This window comes from Phodopus roborovskii, unplaced genomic scaffold, assembly GCF_943737965.1.
Source record: "Phodopus roborovskii unplaced genomic scaffold, PHOROB, whole genome shotgun sequence".
Lineage (NCBI taxonomy): Eukaryota > Metazoa > Chordata > Mammalia > Rodentia > Cricetidae > Phodopus > Phodopus roborovskii.
Window position 1 is genome coordinate 15,894,203 of NW_026126588.1, and position 13,165 is coordinate 15,907,367.

The window sequence follows — 13,165 nt, forward strand, 5'->3', positions numbered from 1 at the left end:
CCCTATGAGCTCAACATTGAGCTTCCAGGCTTTTTTTCTCAGGCTGGCTTTGTGTGTAGCAGCATCCCACGGCTCTCCTCTGACAAGGGTCCTCTTCTGCCTTTGCTTTGCCCAGGGATAAATTTGCTGACTCCAGTAGGTGAAAAAAAGTGTTAAGGAATTAACCTCACGGCACTGGTAATGACCGTGTTTTGCCTTTGCATCATTCTGCACGGCTCCAGATTGACTTCTCTCTGACAGTTTGTTTGGATTGATTTCTTTTTTCTTTATTTGCTCATTTGTAGGAATCCATACTGTTGTTAGTTATTTTTGTGGTATCTCAAGCCACAGTTAATCTCCATGATGCTGATTTTCTTTTTGTCAAAAAAATGAAACATTGCCCTTAGTCCTATGAAGGTACCAAAATAATGGTGAACTGCCAAATTACATAATAATTTATAATAGCAAAGTATCCTGTTTCTCTAATAGTGAAATGCTAACTTACTGGTCAGTGCTGACTTTTTTTTTCTCATCTCACAATGTAGGTCAGATTGGCCTGGAACTTGCAGCAATCCTCCTGTCTCAGTACAGGAGTATAGGCATAAGCCTATATACTAGGTTTATATGTATGAGCCATGTTGCCTGACTTTATTTTTAAAAATCAATTAGTTTTTAGGCCTTTGACAGTTCCTGCCAACTCCTAATAAGTACATGTTTTTCTGACATACGACGTGGGTGGGTGAGACATTTCTCAGAAAAACTGAACCTAATACTCTGCTGTTAGAGTGACCTTAGAAGCAGCCAAATGGGTAAGTGTTTCAGCCTTGGTTCACTTTGTGATCTTCAGTTTATGCAGACAGGGTAGTCTGTTCAAATTAAGTTTACGAACAGATGTAACAAACAAATCAGTTCATTACCCTGCTCTCCACAAAGGGAAAGGAAGGGAGGAGAATCAGCAGAGAGAGAGGTGAAAAGGGATGCTTGGGCTGTCAATAAAAACGTGGAAGCGAAGCCGGGCGTTGGCGGCGCACGCCTTTAGTCCCAGGACTCGGGAGGCAGAGGCAGGTGGATCTCTGTGACTTCCAGGCCAGCCTGGTCTACAGAGCGAGTACCAGGACAGGCTCCAAAGCTACACAGAGAAACACTGTCTTGAAAAGCCAAAGAGAGAGGGGGGGGTGAGGGAGGAGTGGTAGGGGACGCGGGGGGTGGGGTGGGGAATACAAACTAATCTGGTCAATACTTTTGCTTAAAAGTTTGGGCAATGATAGTAACTTTAACTGATGAAGGAAATTCTTTCTTAGGTCTTTGTCCTAGTCCAATATTTGTCTTGTATTTATTTTATGTGCATTATATGACAAGTGAGACACCATTCTTTCCAGTCCTGGAAGTTCAGCCGAGGGCCTCCCACATGCTCCTTCACACAGATATGTCTCCAGCCCTCTTTTATTTTAGCTTTGAGACAGGGTCTCACTAAATTGCCTGGTTACCCTTGAACTCCCAATCCTCTCTCAGCTTTCTTAGCTGTGATTACAAACCTATAAACCACCAGGGCTGGCTTCATACTATATTTGAAACGCTAGAGAAACTTGCTATCTGTCTGAAGCTATGAATGCTCCATAAAGCTCTTAACTTTTTTTTTTTTTATTGTAAGTCAACAGTCCAGGCTATAAATCCTCTGTAGAAAGTGCCAGTAACCTCAGTGTTTTGGGGGTGAGAAGAAGGGGAAGAGAGTGGGCTACACCTACCTGTGACTTGCTGCCCTTCCTCCTCTGGTGGACATGCTCCTGGCTGGGGAGGAGGGTGGGGGGAGGTGCTGCAGGGGTCACAAACAGCCCTTCAGTGGTTGTTGTTGCTTCCCTTTCGGACTCTCTGATGCTTTCCTAAATCCAGCAGACATCTGACTCTGGTGTGATCATCACACTCAGAACTGCAGCACACAGGCTGGCCCTGTGACTGGGAATTGTGAGTCACACTGCTTCAGGTCCTTCCTGGTGTGGAAGTGAGTCTCGGAAGGGGGAAAGGGCAGCCTGTCGGGTGAGCTCATCACTGCCATCAGTGATGGCAGCTTCCAGAAAGACCACGCAGTGTAAGTGGAAAGAGCTCCTGTCAGACTCCCGGGAAATCCCTGTCTCACGTGACCATGGGAAGGTGAGCAAAGCTCTTAGAGCCCCAGTTTTCTCAACGAAGGGTAAGACCCATCCCCTAGGTAGCACTGAGATGTACATGCCTAATGCATGGGCAATATTCTGCAGTGGTTGTCTTGGAAATGCAATGACCCCCACAGCCTCATGAGTTAAATAACTCCCAACAGGTTGCTCTCTAAGACTTTTTATTTATTTCCTTAGATGGGGTCTTTGCCTGCCTCTGACTCTCGAGTACTCCACTCAAAGTAGTACTCCACCATGCCTGACTTCTGGTGGCACTTTTTGGGGCTCATGGAAACCTTAGGAGGTGGGGTTTGATTGCAGGGAGTAAATTGCTGGGCCATGCTTTGGAAGGCTAACTCTTGCCTGCTCCCTTTCTCTGGTTCTGGTCTGCCATGAGATGAGGCATTGCTCATGTCCCACTTCTGTCATCTTTTGCCCAAGTTTAGGGCCAAGAATCTGAACCGAAACACTGGAAACCCTGAGCAAAACAGGTCTCCTGTAAGATGATTGTGTTGGTTATCCTGTCTTTCACTCCACATATGCAGATGAAGACAAAGTAAAAGTATTATTTTATAACACCGTGTACATCATATAAGGCATTTTAGATTGTTTATAGCCTCTGTATTTGTAGAAATACTGACCATGACCACAATGTAACAGACAAAGAAGGAATGACTCATGAACTAGATGACTATTCTTTAGGCCATTTATTCACTTTTAAAAATTTGTTAGCTAACTTTTCTGCAAGTTCTCTGACTTGCAGTAAAGATACTGGGACATAGAAGATGCACTGGGTGTCCTCAAATAATTCATTGTCTAGAAGGAAGGGTTGTACAGAAAGTTTGATGAAAGATGTGTGCATAAAAGAAATGCCATGGCCATTCACAACAGACTGATCCTGGAGGAAAGCTTTCTAGAAGGAAGGCAAGGCAAGCCAGTTCCAACATGTGTTGAGTCCCCATTACGAGACAGCTAAGGATATTTGCATATTCAACAAGGATCTGCAGACAGAAGAAGCTGAGTCAAAGTAGAGAGGCCAGAACCTGTAGATAAGGCGTGGGTAGAAAGAAGTATCTCAAGTGGAAGGGAAGCCACACCCTAACAAAGATGAAAGTCATTTTCAAGAAGCGCCTGACGTGACAGACATCTTGGGCATTCTCATATATAAAGCTAAAGTTTATTGTTTTTTTTCTCTTGCAGGTAATCCATGCCGTATATCCTATGGAAATAGTTAAGTTGAATAAAATTCTTTTGAGAATATTTTTCTCTGAAGACTCATGCATGGATCTTTTGTGTAGAATGAGATTAGTCTTTATCTAAGGAAGACCACAGAATACTCTTTTTTACTCCATTTTTCATTTTCAACAATACAATTTAACTTTGTAACAGGTTCATTTGGACCTGGAAGCGTTTAGAAAAGTGTTAATGTAATAAATCACGGTGACTGATGTTACTTTATCAGTCTTATTTCCTGGTACCAAAGCAAGAATTCCAACAATTGGGAGCTAAGGTAGACTGTGGGAGAAATGTATCCCTAATCTTCCAAGCTATTAGCACTCAAAATGTTAGTGTCTGTCAGCTCTCTCTCTCTGTCTCTCTCTCTCTCTCTCTCTCTCTCTTTCTCTCTCTCTGTGTGTGTGTATCCCATTAATGATCTCAATGGAGGATTTTCTTGGAGTGTTATTTAAGTATGGGAAATTTGATAGGGCACAGGGAACATTCACGCTACTTTTTTTGTCTACCTCTGGCCTCCCTCATTACCTAATGGTGGTAGTTGAATGTAATTGGCCCCTGCAATCTCATAGGGAGTGGCCTATTAGGAGGTGTGGCTCGTTTTGGAGTGCATATGACCTTGCTGGAGGAAGTGTGTCACCATAGGGGCAGGCTTTGAGGTTTCCGATGCTCTGGATACCACCCAGGCATTTCCTGTTGTCTGTAAGACATAGGACTCTCAGGTACCACTCCAACACCACATCAGCCTGCAGGCCCCCACGTACCTCATCTTGATAATGGACGGAACCTCTGAAACTGTAAGTGAGCCACCCAGTTAAATGTTTCCTTTTTAACAGTGGCTGTGGTCCTGGTGTCTTTTCATAGCCACAGAAGCCCCAGCCAAGGCACTACTATTGTCCTTTCTTCTCCTTTTATATTTCAAACTATACCTTGAGTTACACCTGTTTATGTGCACACATGCAGCTGGTTAGTTTTTTCTCCCACTCAGACGGCATCCTCTGCCTCTCCCTCTCACTGGAAGAGAAGAACGCACATCAATGGCTCGTGTCAGTTGTAGAAAGCAAATCTAAGAGCTGTCTTCATGCTCAGGAGAGAATGCAACTTGTCCTTGTGGTTTGGGACGCTCCACTAGTGACAAACTATAGAAAGGGTCCCTGAAAGTATAGTCTTAGGTTTTTTGTTTGTTTGTTTTGTTTTTAGCTTTTAGTCAACTTGACATAAGCTAAAGTCATTTGAGAAGAAGGAACCTTAATTGAGAAGACACCCCATCAGATTTGCCTATAGGCAAGCCTGTGGGGGTGTTTTCTTGGTTAAAGGTTGATGCAGAATGGCCCAGGGTGGTGTTATCCCTGGTCAGGTGGTCCTGGGTGGTAGAAGAAAGCACATAGACAGAACAAACGTGACAGCATTGTTCCACAACTGAGGTCTCTGCTTCCAGCTTTGAGTTCCTGTTCTGACTTCTCTTAATGATGGATTGTTACTTAGAAGTGTAAGATTAAGTAAAACCTTTCCTGCCCAAGTTGGTTTTTGTCATGGTGTTTTAAAACGGTATCAGAAACCTAACTAGGACAGTGCATACATTGCATTGGGGCCAGCATATGAGAGAGAACATGTGGTTTATTTATTGACTTATTTTGAGTTCTGGGAAGAAAGTTCCAGAATTAGTTAGATTATGACCAAGCCTATGCCTTTTAGATCACTGAAAAAGATGTCTATTGGGAGGTGGCAGAAATGCGCAGGGTGGGGCCATCCATACCAGAGGATATGTCTCTGGGAAATATCTTGAATGGTACACCTAGGTTCTGGTCTTTTCCTGTTCCTGTTTTCTCATTCTGCTTCCTGGCTGCCACAAAGTGAGAAACTCTACCCCTCCCTCATGACTCAGCCTAACTTTCACACAGAAGACAATGCAGCTGGCCAACCAGGGAAAGTGTGAGTGCCAAGCAATCCCTCCCAGTTCATAGGTATTCTCTTAGGGCTCTGGTCACAGTGATGGAGAGTCTAACAGTGAGGATGGCATCTGGGGACAAGGTGACCTGTTCTATCTGTTGTGAGTAAGCTTCCCTGAAATTCCCAAAATGATCTGCTGTGGGAGCTATCTATTTGCTGTCATTGGCTTGGCTTCTCTCAATAGAGTCTTCTTAGCAGGTGTGTGTGTGTGTGTGAGATCCTATTTACATTTGCATATGAATTCTGGAACTCTTATTACTATAATTATGCAAATTACCTAGTTAAAGTCAGATGGCAGAGATAAAAGTTGAAATTGGTAAGAGAGCTTTTTGAAAACTTAGAGTAATTGGGGTGTAAAATCCCACAAACCAAAACAAAACAAAACAAAAGACATTTAGACAGACCTCTAAGACCTTTGGATCCATCTTCCTGATGAGAAAGTCTACACATGGCATATGAGTCATGGTGGAGGCAGAGATGATTCTGGTCTGGGCCACTGGATGAGTGTATGAGCTTCAACAAATAAGCATTTGCATTTCTTATTTTGCTTGTATGTGTGTGTGCCTGAGTGCATGTATGTATGTGTACCACCTGTGTGAAGAAGCTCATGGAGGTCAGAAGAGGTCATTGGGTCCTCTGAAACTAGAGTTATAGGTGGTTGTGAGTCACCATGTAGGTGCTGGAACTGGAACCCAGGTCCTCTGCAAGATTAGCAAGTGTTCTTAGCCACTGAGCTATCTCTCCAGTGACCCCCAAGTCAATACTTATTTACTATCAACTATGTTGTCTGAGGACTGAGATAGTTGGATTCACACATTTTATATGATTCCCATTTTTTGTAACAGTTTAAGTGTTCTATCAACTATCCAAGATTGTAAGAATTATTCATCTTAGAAAAAGTGGATTTTCAAATTGATACTTGGAATTTATTCTGTGTAGAAATACTGGACATGGCAATATGGGGTTGAGACAGAAACAGGTGAGTTTGGTCTCAGAACATGGCTAAGTGATACAGCACTTACTGGGTAAGCACAGAGATCAGAGTTAGAGTTGGGGCAGGATGGTGGAGATGGCTCAGTGGTTAAGTGTACTTCCTGCTCTTTGAGAGACAGACAGACAGACAGAGACATATACACACATCAAAATAAAACAGAAAAGAAAGTGAGTAAGTTTAATTCAAGTTGTTGATAAAATATTGATATTGAGAGAAGTGTATTGAATGCATTTACTTTCCAGTATGTTTAGGTCAAAAAATAGAGATTTCCCTCTCTCCCTCCTTCCTCCCTCCCTCCCTTCCCTTTCCTTCCTTCTCTCCCTCCCTCCGCGTCTTTTGTTCTGTTTTTACAGATTCAGCTAAATGTATGTTTTTTTTCCCCCAAACTATGCTACTTTAGGAAATGCATATATTTCTTTTTTCTATATTCTGGTTCATGGTAATTATTCATCCCTTATCACTTATGCTTTAAAGGTGTTATGGACTTCTTGTTTTGATGTAATTAGCTACTTTGATGAATCACACACAAAGAATATATCACACAGGACCTTCTGAAATAACTAGAGTAGGGGTAAAGTTGAATGAAACCTAATTCTGCTTCTGTGTCTCTCTCTTTCTTGATAGAAGGTTTTGCTGTGTAGCTCTTTGTGGCCTGGAACTTGCTATTTGTAGATCTAAGTAGCCTTGAACTCAGAGATCTGCCTGCCACTGCCTCCAGAGAGCTGGGATGAAAGGTGTGTGCTGCTGTGGTATGAGACCTGATTCTTTTATGGAAGTTGCTACAGGGCCACAACCGTTTCCTTTTCTTTGTTTTGGATGTTGACTGGAGCCCAAGTATGGTTTCCCTGGCGTTTTAGCTTCCTTCTTTCTCAATCCCTTCTCTCTGCCATGCGGCTGCTTGTCTGCCAAGTAGCTGAACATGCCAGCTAAACTCAAATGGCATAGCTTTTGAAATTTCTCTTCTTCATTTTCCTCCTCTGGGCATACCTAGGGTTTTTTTTTTTTTCTTTTAAGTTCTAATGAAGTGTCTCAAATTTAAAAGTAAAACAACAAAATTGATGGCGACTCATTGTATATTAGAGTATGACCAGCCAGACATATTCTCTCTATAGCATTGGGATCATTTGCGATTTCTCTTTTCTTGCTGGAATTTAGGAACTGATTATTGGGTTGGTGAGATGGCTTAGCAGGTAAGTCAACATGACTGAATTCAATTACCAGAACCATAGTGAAAGAGAAGAACTGATCCCCAAAAGTCCTCTGACTTCTTTGTGTGATTTGTGTGTGTGTGTGTGCATCCTTATGAAATAGGATCTAATCAAATGGTTCCTTTGTAGTAGGTACAAGGCATCTATTCAGAAAGAACAGTAATACTGAACATAGGCCACTGATTCTACGATATTGTTTTCAGATGTGTAATTTCAGTTTCCACACTTCACTATTTTTCCTAGTTACTAGAAATACAACTGGTAAATCTCCCCAAAGCTGAGGCCATCATGTCTGAACATCTACAAAAAAAAATTACATAAACCAAACAGGAAATCACTCCAGGATGTATTATGAAACAAAGGAACACTGAAGATTAAAAAAAAAAAAAAAAAAGTACATACAGAAAAGAGTTGCTGCAGTAATAAAGTGTGACAATGGAAGGGAACTGTTGTGCAATTTTTATTTGACAACTATAAAGGCCTTTATAGATTATTCTGTCTTAAAATACGCCGAACTGCCAGGCAGCGGAGGCACAAGCCCTTGATCCCAGTACTTGGGAGGCAGATACACATGATCTCTGTAGACAGGTCAGCCTGGTCTACAGAGCAAGTTCCAGGACAGCCAGAGCTGCACAAAGAAACCCTGTCTCCAAAAACAAGACAAAGCCAACAACCAAAAAGTATACTAAGTTCAGATGTGGGGCCTCTAAAACAGATCTCAGGTGGACTATAAATCAAATCCCACAGGTTTTTATAAGAAAAGGAGGAAATATTGCCCACTGAGTTTTAATATGCAGAGCGTTTATTTCAAGTCCATTTGTTACAGTGAGCTGTGGTCACAGAGGTCTTTAACACGAAATAGTTGTACCTTGATGACATATTGACATCTTATATTCAGGACTGTGAAAGAATTCATTTGTAGCATTTTCTAATTTTCTCCTTTGTTCTCAAGTTAGTGTGACAGTTGGAAATTAACCACAGTCAGCAATTACTTAATGGCAAAGTTGGATTTTAGTAGATTGACCTGCATTTCCCTCTCATGGCCTACATTTTATTTCAACTGGATCACATGATGGAGTATAATGATGGCCCACAGCAGGAAACAGTGTGCAAAGTACGTGGGACAAAGTTGGCCGTGCAGAGTCTTCAGTCAGTCAATGGAAAGTCAGTTCTGGTAAGTCAATAAGTCAGTCAATCAGTTTACTGTCTGTGTTACTCTCACCCAGGGAGAAAGAACACAGTGTAGGGACACTGTACCTGCCATTGTGAAATCCAGGCAACTCCAAAAAGAGGAAGTCACTTAGAAGTTCACAATTTGACCCAACCTTGCTCAACACGAACAGATTAGCAGTAGGAATTGTACTGAACTGACATGTGGTTTTTATATATTTTTTTCAATGTTGGTATCTTTTTGTGTTTATTATCTCTTGTGGTGTGTTTGGTAACAGAGTTTGTTTTGTTTTTTAAAGACAGGGTTTCTCTGTGTAGCCCTTGCTTGCTCAGGCTGGCCTTGAACTCAGAGATCCATCTGCCTCTGCCTCCTGAGTGCTGGAATTAAAGGCGTGTGCCACCACCACCTGGGTGCGTTTTCAGTTTTAAGTGACACTTGACACTATCTGGTGAGAGATTATATATAGTCTATATACAAACATACATTATAGTCCTTGTTTTGAGCTATTAGAGTATATTCCCCTTTCTAAAACTTGGATATATATAGTTACATTCTTGTTAACTGAAACCATAACAGAAAAGGAAAGCCAATTTAATTTTTTTCTTTTTACAAAAAATCAAACACACAAACACACACACACCTTTATTTTCTATTTTAAAATTCTCATTACCATTCATATCCTTCACACCGAGAACACTAGATAACACTTGGTGAAGGAAGCATGTGGTTGCCATGGGGATTAGGAGCTATTCCAGGCCCATTCTAACCTCTTTCCTTGACTGCGGGTAATTTATTATTACACTTTGTGCTGACTAGTTCTATGTCAACTTGACACAAGCTAGAGCCATTTGAAAGGAGGGAACCTCAACTGAGAAAATGTCTCCAGAAGATCTGATTACAGGGCATTTTCTTAATCAGTGACTGCGTGAGGAGGGAAGGAGCAAGCAGCCCCCCTACCCCACCCCACCCCACCCCACCCCACCCCACGGCCTCTGCATCAGCTCCTGTCTCCAGGTTTCTGCCCTGCTTGAGTTCCAGCCTTGACTTTTCTCCGTGATGGACTATTACCTGGGAGTGTCAGCCAAATGAACCCTTTCCTCCCTGAGTTACTTGTGGTCATGGTTTCATCACAGCAATGATTACTCCAAGACACGCTTGAAGCTGCTTTCCAGGACAGAGGCTATATAGGCCTTGATGTATGCTTTTATAATTATACAATGCCACTAGCCTCCAAAGGAAATGCTGTTTTATTCTCGCACCTCCTTATCTCAACTGCTATGCTATACAACTAGTGACCAGAGTCATCTATTACTTGCTTACCGTATAGCTGGCACAGGGCCTCGTTTGCTTTCAGGGCCTTTCTTTGGCAGTAGTCTTACCAGTGAACAGGAATTGACCCAGAGGGAGTTTCAATTCTCCCACCTGACAGCTCTGGTCAGTTTATCCCTCTTTCTCATTTAAGGGGTTCAGAAGTCAGTTCAGGGTTGATGCCGAAGGAGATTGAGCCTCCTTCCATTCCCCTGGTACCCATGGCTTTCATTCCCAAGGCTCTCTCGGAGACAAAGGAGGCCATTGAGCTCTTGCCACTGTGCCTATGCTCTAGAGGGAAGAGGAGGAGGGAGGGAGCCACATGCACACTGGAAGTACACTTCCCACAAGTTACAAATGCCATTTTCACTCATAGCCTACACTCACACTCAGGCTGCAGTGGAGTTCTTGTTTGCTTGTTTTTTTTTTTTTTTTTTCCCATTCTGTTTTGTTTTGTTTTCTCAAGACAGGATTGCTCTGTGAAACAGCCCTAGCTGTAGACCAGGCTGGCCTCGAACTCACAGAGATCTGCCTCCTGAGTGCTGGGATTAAAAGTGTGTGCCACCAATGCCCAGCCCCGCAGTCCTCCTTATGTCCAGTTGAATTTAGGACCTCCGTTGCTAAGGAAGGAGGGAGAGTTGGGTGCTGAATGCCAAGTAGCAGTCTAAGCTTGAGTGCTAGCACCCATGTCTTACTGTGGAGAGGTTGAGTCCTACAGGGTTAATTGATCTGCTGGGGCTCTGTGCCAGGATTCAAACCCAGGTCAGCCCGCTTCCTTGAATTCTACTTTGAACTGCTTCTACCTTAAGACAGTTATATCATCCCATTCTATCTCATCTGCGGCATTAGTGGAAAGAAACCCTTCCCAAGTTGCTAGGTCAACCTACTGAAACAATGGGGCTCTTTGTCTCGCCCAGCCTGGCTGGCAAGGGAAGTAATGTGGGCATCCACTTGTGCAATGGGGCCTTTACTTTTGCTGACCTTTTCCGCAGGTGGATTCACAGAATTACTGACAGGGTTAGAAAACTGGCTGGTAGATTAAAGTCTTAGCTTTCAGCGTCTGCTTGTTGAGGGTTGCGACAAGTTTAAACCCCATTGGGACATGCCTCACTGTCCTAGGGATGGTTTAGATTTTACACCAGACAATAAGTGGATACAAGTTTCCTTAGGACCAATAAGAATAAGGGGGAAAATAACCTCACCTAGAAAAAGTCACCGTAACCGTGTGATCTTTTTCTTCTAATGATGTATTTTAAGGCAGTTTAGGACATTGCTTCTAAGTCCTTTGAAAACTATTGTTGCTGGTTAATGGAGGATTCCCTACTATCACACTTCACTAAAGATCCAATCCTACAACTCATTTTCCTGTAGCTCATGCGGGTCTCCAGTCTGTAACTAGTTGCTGCCATTTCTGGAGTAACTGGGATTATAGGCCTGCACTACTAGGCCCAGCAATGACTTCTCTTATATGTCCTAACATTTTCCCGAGTTTGCAGATGGGAAACTGCATATTGTGATTTTCCTATTTGTGCAAACACATTTAAAATAGGTTGGAGCCCAAATATTACTTAGGATATTTTTGGCAATGAGTGAAAAGAAACACAAAGATGGTAACTTTGTAAACAACGCTCTTGAATCTCGTGGTAAGTAGTAGGGGGTAGTCCTGTTTTGAAAAACTCAATTAAAAATGGTTAACTGTATACAAAGCTCTTAAATCATACCTAAGGAGTGTGTGTGTGTTCTGAGAAACAATTAAAATCGGCAAATAAAGTTCTCTGACATGTAAGGAGTATGAAGGTAGTCCTGGTCTGAGATTCAATCAGCTGTGTTATTAAGGATGTACCTTCCTTTCACTTCCCTGGGGTCCCAGGCCTAGTGTTGTGCCTGAGACCTTAGGCTTCATCCTCCACCAGAGCAAGATGGCTGCTTAGGAAAGATAGTGTCTTTCCTAAGGCCCCATCAGAACCAGCCAACCTGGCCACAACTGCTTCACTATTTTGGTGTAAGTTGTTCAGTTTACTAAGCAATTGAGATTATCATGATTGGTTTACACCAATCCACACTAAAATTTTGGAGGCCTGGAAAGAGTCTACTGTTGTGGAATATTACTTTAACTAGGGAAAGATGTGTTACATTTGTTTATGCTGTGGCATATTTAATTATGTGAAGGTTGTGTTACATTTGTTTATGCTGCATTTGTTTAATTATGTAAAGATGTGTTGTATTTGTTTCCCTTTGCCTGCCTGCCTAAAGCACCTGACGGGCCTAATAAAAAGCTGAATGGTCAGTGGCTAGGTAGAAGAGGGATGGGAGGCCTGGTGAGCAGAGAGAATAAATAGGAGGAGGAATCAGGCTTGAGAGAGAAGAGGAGAAGAAGAGAGAAACAGAGGGACATGCCTGGGGCCAGAATCCAGGCAGCCCCCAGCCAGCCAGTCATGGAGACACTAGGAAGATAAGATATACAGAAGGTAAAAAGGGTTAAAATGCCCTAAGGCAAAACGTAGATAAAGAGAAACATTAAAGTCAGAGCTAAAATAAGGCCAGACATTCATAACTAATAATAAGTTCCTGTGTCATGATTTGGGAGCTGATTGGTGGCCCAAGAGAAAGCCTGGTACAGTCATCCTCCTTTGGATGATGTACTCAAGGACAGACAAGTCTTACATGTTTGTTATTGTAGAAAAAGCAGTCTGAGATAAAGTATTAATTTTCCTTAGAGAAATTATACTCAGACTCAATGCTTAATACATTTTTTTTTTCCTTAGCCACAAGTTCATGTATGATGCTTAGTGTTTGAAATCCACTCACTCTCTTCTTTTCAGCTAATAAACTTTTCCACTCACTTATTTCATGCTATTGCATTGTTGTTAGCGCTAAGGCTAAAAGCCAAACAGGGCCAAGATGCAAACTGTGCAGGGACTTTTTCAGTAGCAAGTAACAGGATATGCAAACAACGTGTCTTAAGCAAGCAGAACATTCAATATTTATCTCAATTTCCAGAACCACTTAGCTGATGTCACTAGAGGTCTCATTAGTAGGACAATGTCACTATGGTACCTTCTGATAAAAAGAGTGTGTGGAACTATGTAACAAAACTTCAGGGTGATGGTCATTCCCCACACACCATGCCTCATATAGAGTCCATTTTGGTGTTAATTCTCTGCCTGTATCATGG

The 13,165-nt window shown here is 42.3% G+C and overlaps 1 pseudogene; it reads right to left on the reverse strand.

Annotated features, from left to right (window-relative positions):
- Positions 1 to 4,338: 4,338 nt before the first annotated feature.
- On the reverse strand, positions 4,339 to 4,529 carry LOC127236810 (uncharacterized; annotated as a pseudogene).
- Positions 4,530 to 13,165: the final 8,636 nt, after the last annotated feature.